General features: G+C 36.8%; 1 pseudogene; it reads left to right on the top strand.

Moving 5' to 3' along the window:
- The first annotated feature begins 305 nt into the window (after window positions 1-305).
- On the top strand, window positions 306-18,526 carry LOC120164839 (annotated as a pseudogene).
- The last annotated feature ends 7,740 nt before the right edge of the window (window positions 18,527-26,266 follow it).

Here is a 26,266-nt window from a genome sequence, read left to right as displayed (position 1 = left end):
CTGCAATTAAATTTTTGAACTCAATCTGCCATCCCTGAGCAGCGACAATAAATCCTCGATATTCATGTCTCAAACCATGGATAATTATTCTCTTTACCCTGGTTTCCCCAATAGAAGATGTCGGATCTAACTCTGAAATTTCACTGCATATCGTCTTTACCTTGTGAAAGTATTGAGCAATCGTCATGTCATGTTGCGCCATCGATAGTAACTCATTCTCGAGAAGTTGCAATCTTGTATCATTCTTCTTTGAAAAGAGTGTAACAAAAGTGTCCCATGCTTCCTTTGGTGTTTTAGCATCCCAGATGTGCTCTAACATTTCTTCTTCAATTGTGGTCTTTAAAGCAAACATTGCTTTGCCTACTTTAATTTTCCACTTTTTCAAGATGTCATTGGCATCTTCTGCCGCCGGTTGTGTAACTTCACCACCACCGACAACCTTCCAAAGGTCTTGACCTTGTAAGTATGACTCCATACATGTTGCCCACGTGTTGTAGTTTTTGTTGTTTAGCTTCTTGATTCCTCCAACTACTTGAAGGTCACCCATCTTAACGGTAAGGCTTTGACTACACCGAACAAGCTTGAGTAACAAACGTGCAGAGTACTAAATTACTCTAAACACAAAGAAGCTCCACAAGGTTTGTAATAACTCCGACAATAATCTCAAGAAATATTTTTTGATGTGGAAGATCAGTTAAAACTGTAGCCACAGAGCATACTTGGAATTTCAAGAGACCTTATAACTTGGCTCTGACACCAATTGTTGAGTAAAATTTAGAGTATACAACTATAAACTTACTAATATTTGACCCGAACAAGTAAACAAATTACTTGTATTATACCCACAATGAAAGACACTACAACACTTTACAAAGACTACTCACAATTTGAAGAGAAATAAAAACTCAATAAAAAGCTCACAACTTATACTCAAGACACTACACTCAAATTTTTGGTGGATGCATAACTCAAATACAAGGGGGTATTTATAGTCCTCACCATGCAACCTACACCGTACAAATAATAAATTGAGAAATATTCCTAGCCATACATTATTACTACCTACTCCACCTATTCCATTAAATTGAGATAAGCAATGACATCTTCACATAACTAAATTGATGTAAGCAATGATATCAAATTAAGTTGGGTGCGGGCTAATATTGATTTCTCAACATCTGTGCCACAAGAAATATGATAACAGATGAAGGAAAGCAAATCGTTATGAAGGAAGAGTATTCATCATTGTCTCCAACCAAGCAAGACATAAATAAGCAGGTAATACTAACAGGAATGAGGAAAATTCTATAGTGCACAACACCATACGTGCATCTGGGCAATCCCGGACTGTATGTAAAACATTTTCATCAAGAGATACACAAAGGCAGAACCTTCCGTCACCAAAACCAGAAGAGAAAATACGGCGTCCGACTGAAAAAACATCTTAGGCTAGACGCCAACCAAATAGATTCACCTTGGGAAGTGTTTCCAGCCGAGAGAGGAAGAACCATAAGCCCGAAACATATGCGGACGAGTGGGAGAGGCACATCAGCCAGGCATAACCCGAGCGGGTGGAGTAAACCCCAAAAGAGTGACCCCCCAAACTAATGTATTCGTATGAGTCAGAACTATTGGGAAACGTAACACATGATCAGCATTAGCTGGTAGAGGTGTAACAGGTTGAATATAGAGAGTTCACATTCCAACTTGTTCCTCAAGAAATTCATATTTGATTTAAACTTAAAAAATTACCATTTAATTTAGGAACATTTTCTTTCAGTTTCCAACTTTAATATTTTATTAAAAATAATAATCCAAAGAAAGTCTGACATGAATGATAAATATTCGAGAAACCATGCATGAACGGTCCAAAAATAGTTGCAATGTGACTAAAGTCTCAAATTAAATAAAGAATAATAATAATAATAATAATTCCAAAATAAAGTTACAAATATAAATCCAAAAATAAGAAATTCGAATAAAATTTCATACTCAAAATAATAATTTTTCTGAAAATAAATGACGTAACCATTAATGTACCATATCGCCTAAATTTGAGAATCTAAGAGAGAAAAACTATGGGATGTAAGCTATAAAGCTTAGTGTGTCTCTAAAGTGCAATCAGACAAACAAGTTCAAAACACAAATATATTCATAGCCCGAGTCATTATATTCATGGTCCAAATAAAATGCAAATGTAAATGTACTCATACGTCTTACACACCATTCGAAGAGTAGGTTTCCTAGAACCACTCTAACTACAATCATATCATCCAAAATGGGGTCTGTCACAAAGGCAGATGTCACTGAATCCGAAGTGACATTCACCCTGTTAAACCCAACCCAGTATGAAATGGCATCATTATATACATATTTGAATTCTAATCCAATCTGAATGTAAAATATTTACATAAATTTCAAAAGTCTGAATGCATGGCATAAATTCTGAGTACGATAAATCAACATTTATGATATAGCATTTTTCGACAATTGGCATAATATCTAATATCACAAAAATATTATCCGAAGCACATGTTAGTTAACAAATTGTTGCGGAAGACGGCTATCGGATAGAGCAAAATCGCAACTGATAATTTGAGAAAATAAAAATGAAGATAAAAGAGACACAAAATTTACGTGAAAACCCCTAAAAATTTAGGGTAAAAACCACGGGCAACGGTAGAAGAATTTCACTATGAGAAAATAGGAATTACAACCTCTCTCGATCTACCAAGGAGAAAACAATGATAATTCTCTCTAGATAAAAAAGGAGAAAACAACTCTCAAGAAACTCTCTAAAATCTCTCTAGTATTGGAAGAAAGCTAGAATGCTTGGTGATGGTTTTGAAGCTAAATGAGCTAGGGTATTTATAGTTGAAGCTTTAAGGACTAATCTTGTAAATATCCTAAATTACAATGACTAAATGTGAGATTGTACCATTTCCAAAATTCAACATTTTTGTTGCCATTTGCTGCCACTTGCACCGAAAGTGCTTCTCCACCAACATTGCATGTGCTTGCATGCTTTCCACCGAAATATTGATTTGATTTTTCAACAATCTCCCACTTGAAAATTTGATTGGAACAATCATATCTTCACACCATTCTTTCTACCTTGTACCTTCATGTTGCTTACGTCTCTGACAGGCCACAAGAGGATCGACACCAAGTAAATTTATCAGCATTGATCGCCTTCGTCATGAAATCTGCTATATTGTCTTTAGTATGGATCTTCTGCATATCTACCGTCCCTTTTTCCACCTTTTCACGAATGAAATGGTATTGAACTCGTATGTGTTTTGTCCTTGAATGAAATGTTGGATTCCTTGCTAGATGCAAGGCGCTTTGACTGTCACAAAACAGAGAGACATACTCTTGATTGTGCCCAAGCTCCTCCAATAGCATCTTCAACCAAATTGCTTCTTTACTGGCTTGTATAGCTGCTACATATTCTGCCTCTGTTGTGGACATAGCCACAACTGACTGCAATTTTGAAACCCAACTTACAGCTCCACTAGCAACTTTGAACACATATCTTGTAGTAGACTTGCTCTTATCCAAATCCCCTGCATAGTCAGAATCTACATACCCATTGATTAGTAAGTTTGATCCTCTATAACATAATGCAACATTTGAGGTCCCTTTGATGTATCTTAGGATCCTTTTTACAATATTCCAATGCTCTTTGCCTGGATTCGCCATGTATCGACTAACCACTCCCACTGCTTGTGCAATGTCTGGTCTTGTGCATATCATAGCGAACATTAAACTTCCCACTGCTGATGCATACGGTACTCGAGACATCTCCATCCTCTCTTCTTCACTGCTAGGACTCATACTGGAGGATAATTTGAAGTTAATAGGAAGAGGGGTAAAAATTGGCTTACAATCTTGCATGCTAAATCTTGACAAGATTTTCTTCAAGTAATTCTTTTGTGAAAGCCAAATCTTCCTATTACTTCTGTCTCGGTGAATTTGCATCCCTAGAATCTTGTTTGCTGATCCCAAGTCCTTCATTTCAAATTCCCTAGCCAGTTGTGCCTTTAATTCTTCAATATGATCTTTGTTGGGTCCTGCAACAACCATGTCATCCATATACAACAGCAATATAACAAAATCGTTATCACCAGACCTCTTGAAATAAACATAAGGGTATGTATTAAGTCTGTTGTATCCAAGGCACATAATGAAGGAATCAAATCTCTTATACCAACATCTCGGCTCCTGCTTTAGACCGTACAGAGATTTGTTCAACCTGCAAACCAAGTTCTTCTTTTCGTCTTCTTCAAAACCTTCAGACTGGAGCATATAAATCTCTTCTTCAAGATTTCCATGAAGAAAAGCTGTTTTAACATCTAGCTGTTCCAAATGTAAATTCAATGTAGCACACATTGCCAAGACTACTCGAACTGTTGTTAGTCGAACCACAGGAGAAAAAATTTCATTGAAATCAATACCTTCTTTCTGAGCATATCCTTTGACCACCAGTCTTGCACGATACCTCTCCACTTGATCGTCACCATTTCGCTTGATTTTAAAAACCCATTTGTTACCAATTGGCTTCCTTCCTTGTGGTAGTGGCACAAGGTCCCATGTATTATTTTTATGAAGGGCTTCGATTTCTTCTTGCATCGCCATCATCCACAGTGAAGCATCTGAGCTGTTTATTGCCTCCTGGTATGTTGATGGCTCACCGTCCTCTGTTAAAAGGAAGTATGCAATATTACCTTCTATAACATAATCCGAGTGCCAATTGGGACGTCTTCTCACACGATCTGATTGACGAGTTGTTGGAGCTTCAGAACTCTCTAGTACTTGTTCATCATGTGCTGGTTCTGCTTCAGAAGAATCTCCTTCTTCAAACTCTTTTTCCACATGTATCTGAGTAGTCTCTGACTTTTTAGCGCTATCATCGTCTTCTTTTCTTTGTAGTTTATCTTCTACAAAGATAACATCTCTGCTAATGATCACTTTACGAGCAGTGGGATCCCACAAGCGATACCCCTTTACTCCATCAGCATACCCCAAGAATTTGTATTTCCTGGATTTTGGATCCAGCTTTGAAATTTCTTGGGCGTTGTACATCACGTACACAATACTTCCAAATAGATGGAGATTTGAATAATCAACTGGTTTACCAGTCCACATCTCCATTGGTGTCTTCAGCTCTATTGCAGTTGATGGAGCTCGATTCACCAAATAACAGGCGGTATTGACTGCTTCTGCCCAGAATGAATTTTCTAGGCCTGCATCCCTCAACATTGCTCTTGTTCTTTCTAACAAGGTTCTGTTCATCCGCTCTGCCACTCCATTTTGTTGAGGAGTGTTCGCCACTGTGAACTGTCTTTTGATGCCTTCTTTCTTGTAAAAGTCATCAAATTCTTCGCTTAAGTATTCTCCTCCATTATCTGTTCTGAAACACTTGATCTTATTTCCAGAATCAAGTTCCACCCGTGCTTTGAAGTTTTTGAAAGTTGAAAACACGTCTGACTTCTTCTTAATAGGGTACACCCAACATCTCCTGGAGTAGTCATCAATAAATGAGACAAAGTATTTTGCTCCGCCTAGGGATGTAACTGGTGCTTGCCATACGTCAGAGTGAACCAATTCTAGAACACTTTTGCCTCTAGAATTTGATATGTTGAATTTCAACCGGTGCTGCTTACTTGTTATGCAATGCTCACACAAAGTAAGTGATACATTCGTTAAGCCTGGAAGTAGCTTTTGCTCCACAAGGACTTTCATTCCTTGTTCTGACATGTGTCCAAGTTTCTGATGCCATAGCATTGCCGAATCTGAACTACATGAGGCAACAGAGGCTTTTGTTTCTACCAAAGTCTCTCCCTTCAGCATGTACAAGTTTGCAGCTATTTTTTCGCCTTTCAGTACCACAAGCGCTCCACGGAACACTTTCATGATTCCTTTCCGTGTTTCAATCTTGCTTGCATTATTATCCAACAATCCGTAGGATAATAAATTTTTCTTCAGGCCTTTCACGTGCCGCACATCTCGAACAACTTTAATTGTTCCGTCATACATCTTTAATTTGATGGTTCCCATGCCAACGATCTCTAAGGCATGATCATTGCAACTATAAACAGATCCTCCTGAGACAGGTTCATAATGATGGAACCATTCTCTTCTTGAGGTCATGTGATATGTTGCTCCCGAATCAATTTGTCATATATCTGCAAATCGTTTTCTTCCTTCCACGGTGGTTGATGCTTCACAGCATAGAGCATCTCCATCATCTGAAGTGTTTGCGGTATTGCCTTGTGGATTGGAGTTTTTATTTGGACTCCAATAATCCTTCTTCAAATTACCCTTCTTTCCACAGTTGTAACACTTTAAATTCTTCTTGCTCCTCGACTTCGATCTACCATGTTTGTGACTGCTGCTTTGGCCTCGTTCTGTTGATCTCCCTCTCATCGTTGTCATCGTTGTCAACGCTTCTGCTTGTTGCATATTTACTTGTCTGTCTTCCTTGTTCTTGCGCCGATTTTCTTCTTGTAGAACAGCAGCTGCAACATCATCAAAGACTAGACTAGTGACATTACTGTTTGTCAAGTTGATGATGAGTTGATCATACGAATCCGGTAGACTTTGAAGTAGAAGTTCAGCACGTTCTTGTTCTCCTATTTTACAACTTGAGGATGTAAGCTGAGAAAATAAAGTATTCAGTGTATTTAAGTGCTCCGCCACTGAAGTAGATTCTGGCATACGGAGAGTGTACAATTTTCTCTTAAGGAAAAATTTTATTGTGCAGTGATGTGGCCTCGTACAGTTTGGTAAGATGATCATATATCTCCTTAGCTGTCTTCTTCTCCTCGATGCTTGACAATACTTCATCTGCTAATGCTAGATGAAAGTTTGCCATAGCATTCCCGTCCATCTCGTTCCATTTGATGTCATCTGCGAAATCCACCGGTCTTTCATTCATAGCCGCTAGACACCCGTCTTTCCTTAGGATGGCCTTCATCTTCAATTTTCACAATGAGAAATTTCTCCCATTGAATTTTTCAATATCAAATTTCGTTGCCATAGCTTCTTTTACGGATAGCTCCCACTATTTTACTATCGTGAATAATTCTCTGGAACCTTCAAAGAATGGGTAATACCTTCTTACTTTCTTATGTTGGAGGATCCACCTTTTGGTGGCAACCACAAAGACAATAAGCAGATATTACACACTCTAATCTAGCTCTGATACCAATTGTTGCGGAAGACGGCTATCGGATAGAGCAAAATCGCAACTGATAATTTGAGAAAATAAAAATGAAGATAAAAGAGACACAAAATTTACGTGGAAAACCCCTAAAAATTTAGGGTAAAAACCACGGGCAACGGTAGAAGAATTTCACTATGAGAAAATAGGAATTAAAACCTCTCTCGATCTACCAAGAAGAAAACAATGATAATTCTCTCTAGATAAAAAATGAGAAAACAACTCTCAAGAAACTCTCTAAAATCTCTCTAGTATTGGAAGAAAGCTAGAATGCTTGGTGATGGTTTTGAAGCTAAATGAGCTAGGGTATTTATAGTTGAAGCTTTAAGGACTAATCTTGTAAATATCCTAAATTACAATGACTAAATGTGAGATTGTACCATTTCCAAAATTCAACATTTTTGTTGCCATTTGCTGCCACTTGCACCGAAAGTGCTTCTCCACCAACATTGCATGTGCTTGCATGCTTTCCACCGAAATATTAATTTGATTTTTCAACACAAATGTCACATCACAATCATGTTCGCAATCAATAGAAAAATTATCAGCCAATTAGATAATTCAAAAAATAAAATATAGCACTCGATAGAAACACATCTCGGTAAAATAACTCTAACGACGAATGGCATCTCCACGATCAGCTCGAATAGTGGTTCAATATGAATAAGATCCTACAAAATAATCCAATAATAATTTTATTAACCTAATTTATAAATGAACTAAATCTAGGCCAAAGTACAAAATACACTCACGGTCAGATCTTGTAATTCGATTCGGTTCAAAATTAGCAGGTAACGGTGGAGGGGGCGATACTCCAGTTCTTTGTTCGATATCTCCTACAAAAAATACAACATCCGATTTAAAATTCCCAATTCACTAATTCTGAATATTTTACAGTTTAAAATTAGAACATGACAACGGGGTTCCGATTCGAATAAAGATTGTCGATTCTAACAAAGGGCTTCAATATAAACCTTGAATGTCGACTAAACTATGGACAAACACTTACGCACATACCTTGATTCCCATTGTTACTCAACGAGAAGATCTTTGGAATATAATGGCATATTGAAAATCTAGAACTACCTCCTAGCAACGTTACACCCATTGCCACCACCAAGCTAAACCCACAAACACTTTCGATTTCTAGATTCTATGGAAAAGAAAAGAGAAGCAACATGATGGAATAATGAAAATAGAGAAATACCTCCAAACATCATTACGCTCACTATTGTGATCAAGATGAGTCGCTAACATTGCAAACCTCAACGAGAACATAGCCAATCGAACGACCACGAACGACTGTGGTTGGCTCCAAATGGTGATCGTGCCTCGATTTTTCATATCGAAGTATGAACGATGATGGTTAATGGTGGGGAGAGCAATGAGGGATTTGGTCTTACACGTCGACAAGCCTTGGTTCGGTGTGAACAACGTTTTAAAGGGAGAATGAAGCTACGACACGACAAGAAAGGAAGAGTGAGCGGCACACGAATCGTGGAAAATAAAAGAAAAGAAAGTGGGGTGAAGGGCCACACTGTTTACTAATATAAAGCTTGGGTTTTGATATCATAAGAAAATTAGGTAAATCGCCAACCAAGTCCTTGCATTCTTTAAGGCTTATAAATTAAACTCTTAACTTTTTTCCTTTCTTACAAATTGGTCACTAAATCAATTCTAGAGATTTAGGGAAATTTTTCAATTTCTAGGATTTTTAATGTAGGGTCAAATTGGGGTGATACAAGAAGAACAATATGCACCAAAGGTTTCATTCCAAGAAGGAACATCTTGAAGCATAAAATTCATGTATTGCACTAGAGAAATGAAAGTATCAACATAAGAGGATGTGAACACGAAGGGTGTGGTATCGCTCCAACAACTTCCATGCATGAGAACATCGTTGTTAATGCCAACTTGCCAATGAAAGCCTTCCCACAAAGAAGTTATGGCAGTTTAGATACTATAGAATGCATATGATGGTCGATGTCTCAATCAAGCATCAAATGTATTCTGTGAAGAATAGTTCTTGGCAGAAAGAACCCAATTCAGTAGACTCTATGGTTGTTGGATAGTAAACCAAATCTGTTTCCTGATGAGGGCAATGTTAAACATGCGAAGATCCCGGAGACCTAAGCCACCAACATGTTTAAGCCGGCAAAGAAAAGACCAAGTAATCATAGGCTAGGCTCTGTCATCATATTGGTCAGACCACTGGAAATCTTACAAGGCGTACGTGATTTCATGAAAAGAAGTCGAAGGTAGTAGATAGCACCCCATTACGTAGGTTGGTAAGGCTTGCCCAACAGATTTCAGAAAGACTTCGCGACCCTGATACAAAAGACGAGTCTTAGACCAACATTGACCTTTCTTGATTACTCGATCACATATAAAACCAAGAGAGGCTGAAAGGTTCGCCCCAACAAGAAGTGGCAAACCTAAGTAGAAATCAAAGGAAGCCCTACATTAACACCCAAAATTGCTTATAGAGAGGCATGTCGGCCAAACAGGGTATGAGGGTTGAAAAAAAAACTATATTTGGTGAAGTTAACCTTTTTTCCTAAAGTCAGTTTATAGAGATGAAGTACCACAGCCAAATGTTAAAATTCTTACTCAGAGTGACGCAAAAACAGTAAAATGTCATCGACACACAATAAATGATTCACATAGAGCCCTCTTATACTAGTGTCCATGTCACATATGATACAGCTATGTTGTTTCAAATACAAAAAAGATGAGAATCCTTAGGTACATAGTACAAACAAAAATGGTGATAAGGGATCTCCTTGGTGAATGTCACATTCCGGGGTGAAAGTAGCGGATAGCTCACCATTGATGAAAACCTTATAAGTCATCGAGGTGACACATGACATCACAAGAGAAACCCAAGATGGGTCAAACCCGAGCTTTAGGAGTACATCTCGCAAGAAGACCAATCCACGTGGCGTAGGGTTTTTCCATATAATTTTAGAGCTACCCACGCGATGATCCAATGGAATCTGTGTAGACATCCATTTTTGTCTAAGTCTAAAAAAAATATTATTAATTATTATTATTTTTTGTCCGGGACATATACGCCATGTCCTTGCTAGGGGTGAAAGAAGGCGTGTTATTATTGCTCGGGAACTTGTGATGAGACCTCGTATCTTATCCATAGATGAACCTCTTTATCATCTTGACAGGTATACTTTTTTTCATTTATTTTCCTTAATTTAATTCTTAGAAATGTTTCACTTTTATTTGTCCCCTTTCCCTTGCATTCTCTACAATGCTGCCAACTGTATGATTGGCGTGCCATCTACTTTCCATAGAATCAAGATCATTTATGAATTATGTTACTAAATTTTAACATTTTATTTATTTTCCAGTGTCTCCGCCCTTTTGATGATGGTTACACTAAAGAAACTTGCAAGCACGGGATGCACTCTCATTTTCACCATTTACCAGAGCAGTACAGAAGTTTTTGGCCTCTTTGATCATATTTGTCTGTTCTCAAATGGGAACTCCCTGTTTTTTGGGGAGACATTAGCTTTCTTGCAGGTAAGCGATAACATGGGTATAATTATTTTTGATCTATTGTCTTTGTTTTCATTTTTCTATTATCAGTTGATATGGAAGAAAAGGAAGGTCATTTAAAGACTCTTTCATATATGCACTTGGTTCCTGTAATGTCGATTGAAGAGAAGAAAATAGAATCCATTTAATCATCCAAATTGTTTCTCTTAATATTCTTTAAGACTTAAGAGTACAAATCTTTCCTTCTTATTATCTAATTTATCTCCCTTTTCTTGATGAAGCACTTCTCAAATGCTGGATTCCCTAGCCCAATTATGCAAAGTCCTTCCGATCACTTTCTACGTGCCATAAATACAGATTTTGATAGGATCATTGCAATGTGCAAAAATTGGCAGGTATTCAATTATTCTTGTTAAGTTTAATATAGTTCAAAGCCTCAATGGTACTTACAAAAAACAAGCAAAACCCCAAAGGTATAAGAATAAGAATAGAACCTATAGAACTTTTGAGTCAGATCTCAAAAGCTATTGGATGATTTGGCTTGGTGATAAATTAAGAGGATTAGAAATACTTGTATCATTGTATGGTGTTTTGTATTATTTAGTATTAAACAAATTGTTGCCGTTTTTTTTTTAATTGTTTCACTCCTGAATAATGACTTCTAGTCTTTATTGTTGCTACTTGAGAACTTAATTTGTGTGGGATGGTACATTGTAACAGGATGAAAATGGAGATTTCTCATCTGTGAACATGGATACTGCTGTCGCAATTCGTACTCTTGAGGCAACATGTAAATCATTAGCTGATGCAGCTTCAGTTGAAACTATGATATTTAGATTCACAGAGAGGGTACAATATGTGTTCCTGTTTGCCTTGAACCATAACAATTTATGATTTCGTGGCTGTTACTAATAGGATACCAGGAAGCTTTAATTGTATGTGTCATCATGTATTACTGGCTCTTATTTGGGGCATGTGTTAGATTCTAATCTAATTGTGCCCCAAATCCTTACAGTGTTACTATAAGCAACGAGCAATAGTTGTTTTTTCGTACAAAGGAGGACAAGGCCAAGGGGAAATTAGGAAAGGGAATCTGCAAGTGCTGGGGGTTGAACCCAAGCCTTGTGGTGTTCAATCAATAGTTTAACATACCTCAGGTGTACAGTTTAAAAGTTAGAATGAGCTAAGGTAAGTGAATGATGGAGTCTAGCTGGCGGACATCTATTTACACTGTATGTTAAGCATTTTTATTGCACGGTGTCCTGGAGCCTTATGGTGGCTATAAGTCACCCCTTTTAATTTTTGTTCACTTTGTTGCATTCCACAGGAAGGTCTTCTTCTCAAAAGCAAGGGAAAGGCTGGCAATGCCACACGAATTGCAGTTTTGACTTGGAGATCATTATTAATTATGTCAAGGGAGTGGAAATACTACTGGCTTCGACTTATTCTTTATATGCTCCTTACACTGTGTATTAGAACATTATTTTCGGGCTTGGGCCATTCTCTGTCTTCAGTTGTGGGGAGTACAACCTGGTGTGCACCAATCAAAATATGTCTGCTCTTATGTCTAGGCGAATATGACTTAATTTGACCTAAACTTGTTTGATAAGCATTATACCAATGTGATGCAAACATCTATATTTGCTAAAGCTGTATGTTATAGCATGCGTTAATGTCCTTTTACTGCAAGTCTCCTATGCTTTCGAGCTGCAAAGATCAACTTCTACTAGCTTACTTTTGTGAATGTGGACTTTTCTCAAGTAACTTAAATTTGAAAACCATCATTGATGTAGAACGGAATTTTTATCTTTTCTTGGGTTAAATGCTATTTTGGCCCCTGAAGTTGTATCTCGTTATCACTTTGATACTTGAATTTTTTGGGTTAAGTTTGGCTCCTGAACTTTTCAACTATTATGCACATTCCCTGGTCCGTTTTTCCGTTACAAAAAAAAATCCATATGAAATTTTCTTAGTTCTTTTATGAAATCTCTTGAAGCTTTTCAAATGTAACATAATTATGTGGCACGTTCCAAGAGTGTCGCATGATTTTTTTTTTTTTTTGTAACAGAAAAATGGGCTTCGGTAACAGTCACCATTGTTGGAAAGTTCAGGGGCTAAACTGAACCAAAAAAATTCTTCAGGTACCAAAGGGATAATGAGGTACAACTTCAGGGACTAAAATACAATTTAAACCTTTTTGCTTCCATATTCAATTCATCTAGTTGGTGACGCATTGGTCCAATAAATGCATTTCGTGGGGATGCTTGCAACAAATTATGTTATGACACATTGTTGTGATAAACAAATGAAGTAATTTGATTAACACATTATCCTGCTTCTGTAGTTCAACTAATTTTTAATTTTTTTTTCAGAATAATCATTGTTTCACTTATTTAGTATTTGTATTTTTCTAACTTTTATCGTTCTTCTCGTCGCAGAAAAGAGCCGCTGCAATTTTCGTATTTGTATCGTTTGCTTCACTTTTAAGCATTGCTGGAGTACCTTCACTACTGAAAGAAATCAAGGTGATCCTGCCTGTTGGAAGCGTAGATTGGCACTCGGTAATTTATAACACTCGAACTTTTATTTATACGAGGCAAAATATGTTACAAAGACATTACCCCAATATTACAATAATACAACACTACAACACTAGCTGTGGCTAGTTTACAAACACAATCTCAATATTCTAAGTTTTGCTAAGCTTCACCTTTTCTCTCATAGCTTTGCTAAGCTATCTCTCATTTTTGCTTTTCTTAGGCTTTATTTTTCTCACTTGTGTTGCATATTAAACTAAACTATAACACCCGTATATATAGATGTAATAAATCGTCTTGAACTACTCTGGATGCTTCTCAACTTCTCTCTACCTTCATTCTTCTTTCTTGCCGTGATGGAATTTTGCTTGCCAATTATTACTTAATTAATAAGTATTATATGTGTTGCATCCATTATTGATTTTCTTAATTGAAAAGCAAGTTGCTCTATTTGGCACATTTAATATGCTTAATATTTAAGCATAAACAATGTCAACTTGCTTCTATTTCCTTTTCTTTATAGCCACCATGTTTGACCGTGGAAAAGTAAGTTTAATTTCTAACACTCCCCCTCAAACTTGATTATCCATTCCAAGCTTTTCTTCTCCACTTGTCTTCTCCAATTGATTTTGTTATGAGATCACTCTTTGCAAAGAGACTGAATAGTGAAATATTATTTAATTCATAATCGTTGTACCTTTCTGGCATTCTTCTCTCTCTTGTGGATCTTCGAACTTCTGTGGGAGATGCTTTAGGATCTTCTATTATATTACCGGCATCACTGCTGCTGCTTGACGACGATGTTACATTTTGTTGAGGACCTTGATCATCAACTTGTTCATCATCTTTATCTTCATTAAAAAATAGTCATTCAACTTTCTTTTCCTTTTTACTCCACCTCCAATAGTTTGCTTCATCAAACTCGACATCTCTTGAAATTATTACCTTCTTGGTAAGAGGATTATAAAATCTGTAAGTTTTGCTTCTTTTATCATAGCCAATGAAAATACATTTTTCTCCTCTGTCATCAAGCTTCTTTCTGGTCTGTTCAGGAACGTGGGCATATGCGATGCATCCAAAAATCTTGAGGTGTCCAACTCCTGGTTTCTGACCACTCCATGCTTCGTTTGGCGTCATATACTTCACGTTTTTTGTTGGACATTTGTTCAATAGGTAAACTGCACATCGAACTGCTTCAGCCCAGAAATTTCTCGGTAGTTGCTTGCCTTTTATCATGCTTCTTGCCATGTCCAGGATTGTGCAGTTATTTCTTTCTGCAACTCCATTTTGTTGTGGCGTGTATCTGGCTGTCAGCTGATGGATGATGCCATGCTCTTTGCAGAATTCTTCAAATAACTTTGATGTATATTCGCCTCCTCTATCTGATCTGAGTCTCTTCAAATATTGACCGCTTTGTTTTTCCGCCATTGCTTTAAATTCTTTCAATTTTTCCAGCACTTCTGACTTTTCTTTCAAGATATAAATCTAACATTTTCTACTAAAATCATCAATAAAAGTTAGGTAGTACCTGTTACCGCCAAGCGATGATATATCAAAAGGACCAGCTATATCTGTGTGTACTATCTCCAGCGGTCTTTGGGCACGCCAGGATCTACCAACTTCAAAGCTTTGTCTATGTTGTTTTCCTTTGATGCAAGCCTCACATAATTGATTTGGAGGGTTGATCTCTGGTAGTCCTTTCACCATGCTTGTTTTTTATAACAACTTCAAACCAGAAAATCCAAGATGTCCATATCTTAGATGCCACAGCCATGAATCATCTTTGATCACGGTCTTCATGCACTTGACTTCTCCCGACTCGATATCAATTGTAAATAGACGATTTCGAGTCATATCAGCTTGGGCTATCAATTCTCCTTCTTTATTTTTGATGGCAAGCGAGCAGTTCTTCATCTGCACTTCATATCCATTTTCCAGGAGTTGACCAAGACTGATGATATTGCTTTTCAAAGCAGGTACATAATAAACATCTGAAATATATTTCTTTTCTCCATTTCTCTAAGTAATCATGACTTCGCCTTTTCCTTTTATTTCTGCGTGCGAGTCATCTTCGAACGTTACTCGCCCATGAACTGTTTCATCTAATTTCACAAACAGCTCCCTTTGACCACACATATGGTTACTGGCACAATTATCAAGATACCAAATATTTTTCTTGAATTCTTCATTTTCTTTATAAGTGAGAAATACGTGAGATTTTTCAATTTTTTCTTCTTCAGCTGCTGCTACGTTATTTCTTTCTTCTTGTTTAGGAGCAGATTTACACTCATAACTATAATGACCATACTTATTGCAATTATAACATTGTACCTGGAATTTACTTCCTTGTTGATATCTGCCCCTACCTCGGCCTCTGAATCCTCGTCCACGGCCTGATGTTGGATTGCTTTCACTTATTTGAACGGTGCTATATGATCGACCACCACGTCCACAAGTTCCTCGTCCTCCTCTTTATCTTCCACAATAACCACCACGATTTCCTTGACCTCGTGTGTAGCTGCTACTAGCTTCTCCTTCGTTGACATTCATCTTGCTTTGTAGAGCTTGCTCCAAATTTTTTTGAATCTTCATTTTGTTTTATTTTCTGCTCATGGGCTTGAAGTGAACCCTCAAGCTCATCGATCGATATTTGAGATAAATCTTTCGATTCTTCGATTGCCACCACCACGTAATCAAATTTTCTTGTCAATGACCGCAAAATTTTTTCCATCACTCTAACATCGTCGAGTGATTCGTCATTTCTTTTCATTTCATTTACGACCGCTTTCACACAGCTAATATAATCATCGATGTTTTCTTTATTTTTCATTTTTAACATCTTAAACTCAGCTCTGAGAGTTTGTAAGCGTACCTTCTTTGCTTTTTCGGCATCTTGTAGAGATTTTTGCAAAATCTCCCACGCTTGTTTTGCGGTCTTCGCATCAGAAATTTTTTCAAAGGTAGATTCGTCTACTCCTTGAAAAATAAAGAACAATGCTCTTTTATCTTTTTTTCGGGATTCCTTTAAAACCTTCTTTTCTTCATTTGCCAGGGTTGCTTCTGTTGTTGCATTTTCAGGCTCGGTGTAACCATCCTCGATGATATCCCAACAATCTTGGGAGCCTAGTAACGCCTTCATTTGAATGCTCCAATTGACGTAATTCATCTTTGTCAATCTCGGAATTTGAGGTTGAATCATGTTGGCCATCTTCTCCACCACGTTGAACTCGAACCAAGCTCTGAGACCACTTGTTGGAAGCGTAGATGGGCTCAGGATAATTTATAATACTCAAACTTTTTATTGATACGAAACAAAATATGTTACAATGACACTCTCAATATTACAATACTGCAATACTAGCTCCGACTAATTTACAAACACAACCTCAATATTCTAAGCTTTGCTAAGCTTCACCTTTTCTCTCATAGCTTTGCTAAGCTTCACCTTTTCTCTCATAGCTTTGCTAAGTTATCTCTCATTTTTGCTTTTCTTAGCCTTTATTTTTCTCACTTGTGTTGCATATTAAACTAAACTAGAACACCCGTATATATAAATGTAATAAACTGTCTTGAACTACTCTGGATGCTTCTCAACTTCTCTCTGCCGCCATTCTTCTTTCTTGCCGTGATGGAATTTTGCTTGCCAATTATTAATAAGTATTATACGTGTTGCATCCATTATTGATTTTCTTAATTGAAAAGCAAGTTGCTCTATTTGGCACATTTAATATGCTTAATAGTTAAGCATAAACAATGTCAACTTGCTTCCATTTCCTTTTCTTTATAGCCATCATGTTTGACCGTGGAAAAGTAAGTTTAGTTTCTAACACTACCTGTATGTGGTACCTTTTCTTTTAGCTAAAACGGAGGTACCCAATTTGAAATCCACTCATTTCCCATCTTAACTAAAAAATGCATGTTTGGTGCATTTCTATTTTGCAGATATATGCCAGCGAGGAGTCGAACCAGCATTCAGGAGCTTTAGTCTTTTTGTTCGGGCAACTTCTCTCCAGCATTCCATTCCTGTTCCTCATCGCCATATCATCGAGTCTCGTGTTCTATTTCTAAATAGGATTGCATGACGAATTCAGCTTGCTGATGTACTTTGTGCTTTCTTCATGTGCCTCTTCGTCAATGAAGGATTGCCGCTGGCTGTTACTTCTTTGTGGCAAAATGTTTTCTGGAATTTCTTAGCGTTTGTAACCATACATGTAAGTTATCACTCATTTGTTCCCATTCATTTACATTCTTAAAATTATTCCCCATTCGGATCTTTATTAGCCTTGCCAGTCTAGACCAAAACATGATGTTTCAGGTGGTAATGATGCTAGCAGCCGGCTATTTGACAATCCGAAACGAGTTGCCTAGACCCGTCTGGAAGTATCCATTATCATATATTACTTTCCACACTTATTCCATCCAGGTTTGTGTGCATCTATTCCTTACTACAAAATACAGACCATGTTTGTATTGGTCGGGCAATTTATCACTGCTGAATGAATCATTAATGTTTGATCATAGGGGATTCTGGAGAACGAGTACCTAGGGACCAATTTGCCGTTGGGCATGTACGGACGATATCGGGGTTTCAGGCAATCCATGGTACTTATGACATCTCTCAAAGAAGCAACTCCAAGTGGGAGAATTTACTGGTGTTGTTCCTAATAGCTGTTGGATATAGAATTCTTGTGTTTGTTTTGCTACATTTTCGTGTTAGGAAAAATGTATCCCTACATAGAATTTTCCAGTGTCGCAAATCAAACCTGAGATGGTACAATAAATCTTTAATCTTCTTAGCTTTTCGAATCGTATAATCCATTTTCTATGTTATACAAAAGTGAAATTTAAATAGGATGTCCATTGACAATTTGCCATTGATGCTACTCTTCCGCATCAAGTATCATGCTACATGAAATTGATATTTCAATATTAAAATCAGAATATTTTGAAATTATGACCAATATAAAATAAGTAGAATAATTTAGGGGGCGCATTATAGAATTAAGCCTTAACACATTAAAAGCTCTTTTAACTTCACGTGACTGCAGTTCCATTTTCTTATAAAGAGGAGTCTGTGTTACATGATTTAAGGAGTTGCCCTTGCACTCTTGATGTTCTTCGACATGCTGACGTCCTTGTTTCTATCTCATTGAGTGATACTGATACTCTTGTTTTATGGTTAGAAGAGGCTTTATCTATTTTGGGACTTGATGATTTTGTTGGGTTCTTAATCTGCTTGTGGAATGTGTGAAACAATCGTAATTCATTTGTGCATGATGCCAAATTTCAATCGTCTTAGATTTTGGTGTCGACGAGTAAAGCACTTCATCATGAGTACTTGCACACAATGGCTTTAGATCGGATGCATGAGAATCCTTTCATTCAACACAATAGATGGTTACCTCCTCCACCAGGTGTGATTAAGATAAATTTGATGGTGCATTTGATAGCAATAGGTGTCTGGTTTCTATTGGGGTGGTAGCTCGTGATCATAATGGTTTGGATAAGGGGGTTTGGCGCAAGTCTCCGGACGCTATGTTGATCCTGCTTTTGTTGAATTCTTTGCTTTGCTTGTTAGTTTACGCCTTGCTAATGAGAAGGGATGGTTGGATGTGCAGTTTGAATATGATTCTTAGATACTTGTGAACAATTACACGAGACTCAGATGACATCTCGATATTGGGTATTTTATTCAAGAAGCTCTTTTTCTTTTACAAGCTAATCCTAGATTCCATATTACATATATCAATCGTGAAATGTAATCATGTTGTTCATGCTCTGCCTAGCTGGGCTAGTTGTTCTGGTAGTGCATTATTCTTTGATTCGGTTTGTCCCGATATCATTGCTAGTGTCATTAGCAAAGATGTAATTACTTCTTGATTAATAGAATTTTGGACACTCTTTTTTCTTTATTAGGATTAGAAGAGGTTTTTAATGAGGCCCGTATTATTTTTAAAAAAAATACTGGTAAATTCTGCATTGAATTTGCATAACCTACGTAGGCAGAGATGTACATTGGCGGGTGGGTGAGTATTCTCGTCATCTTAAATTTTGAAATTATTATATATTTTAATTTTTTATATATTTTTTATATTAAAATTTTGTTTTTGTCTTTTTAAAATTTTATAAATTTAAGTTTATCCCATAATACTTTATAAGTTTATGTTAAACTTCCAATATAAAATTCTAGGTCAGTCATTGTAAATATGACTTTTTTTGTTACAAAGAAAGTTAAATCAACAGTCAGGTGTCTTCCTCCTCCACTTGTCCAAGTCCAGTTGGAGAAGACGATGCATATTAACTGGCAGATGAACGAAATCTAATCGAGCAGGGATGCTCGTGCATTCAAGTAGTGCTAACGCATCGACAACACCGTTAGCTTCACGGTGAATATACTTGAAGGGTATAGGCTACCAACTAGGGATGGCAAACGGGTACAGTTTTGTGGATTCTGAACCCATTCTAATTGGGGCGGGGATGGATATAATTTTAGCGGGTATTGGGCAGGTGTGGATTTAGAAAGTGATACCCGTCGCGGGTAGTGGGCGGGTAATGGGTTTGAGACATTACCCGCCCCGCATCCGCCCGCTCCACATCCGCCCGCCCGCCCACTTTCTATTATATATGTAGGTAGTAGTGAATTTAAATTGGAGCGCTCTCAATTGGAGGAAATAAAGAATGATGATTGTAATACTAGAATATCAGATGTCACAAGTATTGCCTGAAATTTTAGAATGTTGTGCCAAAGAACAAAAACATTATGTGTTTGTCATTTATGTTTCTAAACTTTAATTATGTCTTTTATTATGGTGTTTTATGTACTTTAAGATTTATATTAACACTTAACTCAGATAATCCTTGGATTATTCTATTATGTTTCTTAATGGACATGTTTTTTTATGTTTGTTGCTTATATATAACTTAAGTTTGCTTTCAGGCGAGTCTAGACGGGTACGTCACTAGTGGGTAGTGGGTGTGGGGATGAATTTGAGAATGTACCCGCGTGGGGGGTATGGATTTGAAAATTTGCACCCTCATGGGTAGTGGGCGGGTGGTGGATTGAAAATATTAGGTGGGTAGAGGGGGGGGAGGGGGTATCCGCACCCGACCCGCCCGTTTGCCATCCCTACTACCAACAAATTGTAAAACTTAAATGCAGCGTTAGGCCTGTAAATGAATTAAACGTTCATTGAACCGTTCATGAACCGTGCGGCGGGAAGTTCGTTTATGTGCATTTATTTATTAAGTTTTTGTGTTCGTTTAATTAAATGAACGAACATGAACATAGGTCTCGTTCGTTCGTGAACGTTCGGTTATGTTCATTTATGTGCGTTCATTTATATTTACCCCAATATTCTTAAATCAATTTTGGTGACCAATTGTATGTATCTTAAAAATATTAATTAATCTGATATTCTGATGACCAACTCCATAATTAACCCAATTTTACATCCTTACCCATAAGCAATTATGTGGTAATACAAAAAACCCTAAATCTAAAAAGTAATATTTCAACTCTTCGTCACTCAGCCGTTCTTGATTCTCCACTCTCCCCACTCTCCACAATTTTCATTTCTGCAACTATTCGACAAAGCTTCAAGTCTTCAACTGCAACGATTCGACAGAGCTTCATCTCTTTCTCTTCATCTTGGCATCTTGAACGACATTTCATAAGGTAATAATTTGAATTTGTTTGGTCTGTTAATTTTGGGGTGTGAATTTAGGGATTTTTTGTGTGGCATCTTGAACGACGTGAACCTTGTTCGCCGCTATGAACGGTGCATTCGACCAGTTGGTCTTCCAGCCCACCCCTCATTGCCCAGTCATCCGCTACAGGCTGGAGTATAATTTCATCGGCTGGTTGAATGGGAACTTCACCCCAAATCTTTGCAGTTCTTGAACACTCTAATCGGCACGTCGTCAACAAAGAATTTATCCCGTATGTTTCGAAATCAATGCTTTAGACAAAGATTGAACATAAAAAAAGAAACCAACTACTTCATTACGAGACTTACATAATCTGATAGAGGTTCCAAACACAGAGTAGGAGTGGTAGTCTTTGGTTGGGTCGAACCAAAGATAAATCCTTTGTTCTCTGTCACCCTTTCCTTTTGTGAAACATTGGTCTGCAGAATGTATGGCTGCCCTGTCCTGTTTCCCAGGAACTCAAAATCTATCTCATCATGCTCCGAGTTTGAGAAGACAACTGCAACGCAAGAGATGAATTAGCAAATCTTGAGCTTTTATATGCAGAGACCGAAGCACTGGGATTGCAATTTCGTTTACTCACATAGAAGGCAGTAACAGTTCTAGCAGAATCTCCTGGGACAAGCTTTATTTGCATACTGAAATGCCGAACAGTAAGACCCTTTTGGCTGGAAACCAGTCCCTTTCATAACAGAATAACATGTAATAAGATACACTGTAGGAAGAGAAAATAAAAGTAGTTAGCATTGATATATTCATACAGTATACTTGTCAAGGAAAAGCTCAATCTGGGAGCCACCATTGTAGTACTTGATACGATCAAAAGCTCAAGTAGGCACATAGTTCCTCCCGAATGGGACATGTGCAGGCCTTCTCGGGGGAGCTCTCTTGTTTCCAAAATAGATAATATTTCTTCAGTTGGAGCATGGCATTGGAATCGAGCCCCCCAGGGTGAGTCTTCAGATTCATAGGTATGCCTGTCTTCTCATCCAATCCACAAAGCAAGGAAAAGAGGGTGATGTTGCAGCGTATTTATTTATTTTCGCTTGAATTAGAACTCTCCGTTTTACGAGACTTTGGGAGATAAGGGTTTCTGAAAATTGATGAGAAATCACTTGCAGGAGTTTCTACTGCACCATATTCAACTGCAAACGTCATCAGTGCTTCAGCTTTCATTAAATGATCAAACTGTCCAGTGGAAGAAGCTGGAGTTTGGTTTGATGGACCAGATGTCACGTACTGTTTGTGAACTCTTGACTTTTGCTTAAAAATTCCTCTGTGGAAACTGGAAGAGGTGGATTAAAGTTATCAAAGGAAGGAAGACCTGCAGGCAAAAGCATCTTATATGAAGTATCCATTGCCCAACCGGACTGTTTCCTATGTTCACAATCTGAAGTACCAACATAATAGCCGATGACTCTGCATTTCCTGGGGGCTTTAGAAATGAAAGACCATAATGAGATCAATTAAAGATTAATTGTCGCTGTGTTTGCTTTACATCAATTTAGTTGTACTATTTTAGTGATATGCTACTGTTTTAATTTGATAATATCCTTTATTTGCTAATGCTAACATTTACTCATTGTTGTACCACAGATGTCTGATTCGCCACTTGAATCAACTGAATTTGAATCAAGTACCAACACTCCAACCATGGAAAGTACACAAAATACAGATGTTGATTTTATTACAACTGATAACGAAGAAGTAGATGCAGCAGCTACAGCTAGTGTAGAACACGTTAATGCAACCAACAATGAAGAACCAACTCCATTCACTAGAAGGAAGAGAAAGCAGACTTCGGGAGTTTGGGAACATTTCGGATGGTAAAGTTGCATGATGGAACTGACTTGTGTGAATGTAGCCATTGTGGAGAAAAGTTTAAGAAAATGAAATATGGAACCACCACCGTTGCATAGGCATATTGGTGATTGTCTAAAGTTAAAAGTGGTTAACAGAGGTCAATTAAGTTTAAAAGTGCAGCCTGGCAAATCAGATTCTTCATCTATGGTTTGAAATTGGAAGTTTGACAATGCAAAGATGAGAGAGGTTATTTCCCACGTGATCATGGTTCATGAATTAATTTTTAATTTTGTGGAGTATGGACTGTTTAATGTGGTAATGAAAGAAGCAAATCCAGGATTTAACAAGATCTCACGCTTCTGTTAAACAAGATTGTATTTCCAGTTATGAGATTGGAAAGAAAAGAGTTCAAAAATTGTTGGATTCTGTCAAGCGTCTGAGCATCACTACAGACATGTTGACGTCGAATCAAAACATCCATTACATGGTCGTTACATGCCATTAGTAGATTCTGATTTCAAGCTCACAAACGCATATTAAGTTTTGTTGATGTGCATCCACCGTATTCTGGAGTATGTATCTATGATTCACTTTTTAAGTGTCTAAAGGAGTGGAACATTGAGACAAAGGTGGTGACTTTGCAGTGGATAATGCTAAGACTAATGATGTGGTGGCTAGAAAATTGATGGAAATTTTGAATCTTCAAAAGAAACTTGATGTTGGGGAAAATTATTTCATGTGCGGTGTTGTGCACATATCTTAATTGTTAGTTCAGGATGGTCTTGGAGAAATTGAAGACATAATTCATAATGTTCGTGAGAGTGTGAAACATGTCAATGCCTCTCCGGGTCGATTGCATATTTTTAGTGAACTCGCCAAACAACTTTCAATGCCAAAAAAGCACTTGATTTTAGAGTTAGTACCAGGTGGAATTCTACATATGCTATGTTGTCTACTGCTTTAGAGTTCAAAGAAGTGTTGTGAATTATGTCGATCGAGAGTCTACATACACTACTTTACTGAGCAAGGAAGACTGGAAAAAGTTGAAGAGGTTTGCTCATTCTTGGCACTTGTCAATGAAGCTACAAAAATCATTTCAGGTATAACTTGATTCCTTTTTATTAATTTAATACAAAGAATTTACTACTAATTTTTTTATATATAGGCTCCGAATATCCTACATCCAATTATTTCTTAGCGAATTGTTTGGGATAAAAGAAGCATTGGATGCAATAGTTTTAGGAGGAAGTGATTACATGGTAGCTATGGCTATGAAGATGAAGAAAAAATTGACAAGTATTGGGGTACTTGTAACTTGTAATTTCAATTGGTGCTATTTTAGATCCCAGGTATAAATTAAGTTGTTTGAATTTATTTTAATGAATTTATTTGAGTTTAATTGATGTCATTCTCTTTATCAGGTATAAATGAAATTGCTGAGTTTCTTTCCATACTATTTATTCACATGATGAGGCTTCGAGAGAAATGCAAATAGTTCGATGTATTTTATATGAGTTGTACCAAGAATATGTTGAGGCTCATAAAGCAGCAAATGTTGTTTCCTCTACTGATGGAGTCAAAGTGTTAGTATTGGTGTACTTCTAAGAGTAGTGTTAGCTCCTTATTCAGTCAATTTGGTAAAGGTATTAAACTGGCACAGCTAAATATGACCAACATATTAGAAGTTTCGATACTTTTACATTGTCAAGTCAGAATAAGACACTTATTTGGAGGAGGAGTTTAATTGGAGCCTGGTATATATTGATGCCTTGGGATGTGTAAGCAGAACATCTTAAATTTAGCATTTTGTCAAAAATGGATGCTGATATATTGGCAATTTCAGTCACTACTGTTGCTTCTGAATCTGCTTTGGAGAAAAATAAAAACAATGTATTTTTATGTTTTAAGTTTTATTGAATTTGGTTTTACAATGACTAATATATTTTTGGCTTTTTGATTTGTTGTAGCAAAACGAAGATATCATACATGTTGAGCTTCCTTGAAAATGAGATGAATGAATTGGTATAACCTCGCTAATTTAGTATATTTTTCATCTTTTGTTATAACTCATTTAATTTAATATAATTTTATTTGTTTGATTTTGATCAGGATGGATGATGAATTAACGACTGATCATGAATGCAAGTTGAATATGTTATGAATATTATTGAAGTTGTTTTGGATTTCAAGAAGATTGTTTTGTTGAACAAATTAACTTTAAGACTTTATACGTTTATATAGCTTACTTATGATTTATGTATGTTTTGTTGTATTCGAACAAATTAACTCTAAAGTCGTGTGAATCATTTAATATCTTTAAAAAATTGATCGAAATATTTGATATCTTCAAACATTTCATCACTGCTTTTTAATTATACTTGTTAGAGTTCGACTCTAATTCAAAATGACACAAATTAATTAATAATTAAAATTGAGAAAGTAGAATTCTAATTTGATTAATAATAGTAAGGGTAAAGGGTTAAAGAATCAAGTTTTCTTTCACCAAAATCCTCTTGTATTTTCTTCCTTCTATTAGTGAAATTTTTCTCCTCTAACAGTGGTTTTTTCCTTTGGGGGTTTTCACGTAAATGTTGGTGTTCTTTTCTTTCCGATCGTATTTATTTATTTGCATATAATCGTTTCCGATGTTATAACAATTGGTATAAGAGCTTCGGGTTCAAGATTATAGCAACAATAGATATGATATTTCGTTTTTGGATTGAAACACCAGGTTCTCGCTGTGGCGTGTAAAGATTCGAGATGTTCTTGAACAATTAGATCCAGACGATGCAATAGAAGGATTGATGAGAAGCCGATAATACAATGGATGATGAGAAAACGGAAGGATTGTAAATCTCTTTATATTTTTTTACTAATCTAATAAAATTTTGCAGGATGTGTTGAAAGAAAAAATGATTTCTTATTTGTAGGCGAAATTGGAGCAACTATGCATGCAAAATTGTTGACCAACAGTTGCACTTAAAGCAACATATTTATTCACTCAAGTTGGTGGAGGGTTAATCTCTTGAAGAGCACCTGACTGTATTCAAAGAAATTGTATCTGATTTAGAGAATTTAGAAGTGAAGTATGATCAAGAGATCTGGATGATCCTCTTGTGTTCATTGCCTCATTCCTACTCATCTTTCAGAGACACAATTCTATAATCGTAAAGCACTCACTCTAAAAGAAGTGTACAATGGTCTGCACTTGCTTGAAAGATGAAACATCTTGTATCTAGTTTTGATCCCTAGACAGAGGGTCTCGTGGTGCAGGATCAACTAGCTCAAACCATGAAAGAAAATGTGAACGTTAGCAAAGAGTGCGATGATGAAGAACTCCTAGTTACGACTGACGAAAACTCTATAACAAGTGATGAATGGATACTTGACTCTAGTAACAGTTTCATATGAATCTAATCAATGTTTGGTTTGTGATACATGCATCACAAGGCTCACATCAAATGAAGATGAAATATCTCTT

The sequence above is a fragment of the Hibiscus syriacus genome, unplaced genomic scaffold (assembly GCF_006381635.1).
Source record: "Hibiscus syriacus cultivar Baekdansim isolate YM2019G1 unplaced genomic scaffold, ASM638163v2 tig00111543_pilon, whole genome shotgun sequence".
Taxonomy (NCBI): domain Eukaryota; kingdom Viridiplantae; phylum Streptophyta; class Magnoliopsida; order Malvales; family Malvaceae; genus Hibiscus; species Hibiscus syriacus.
This window is presented reverse-complemented; position numbering and strand designations above follow the sequence as displayed.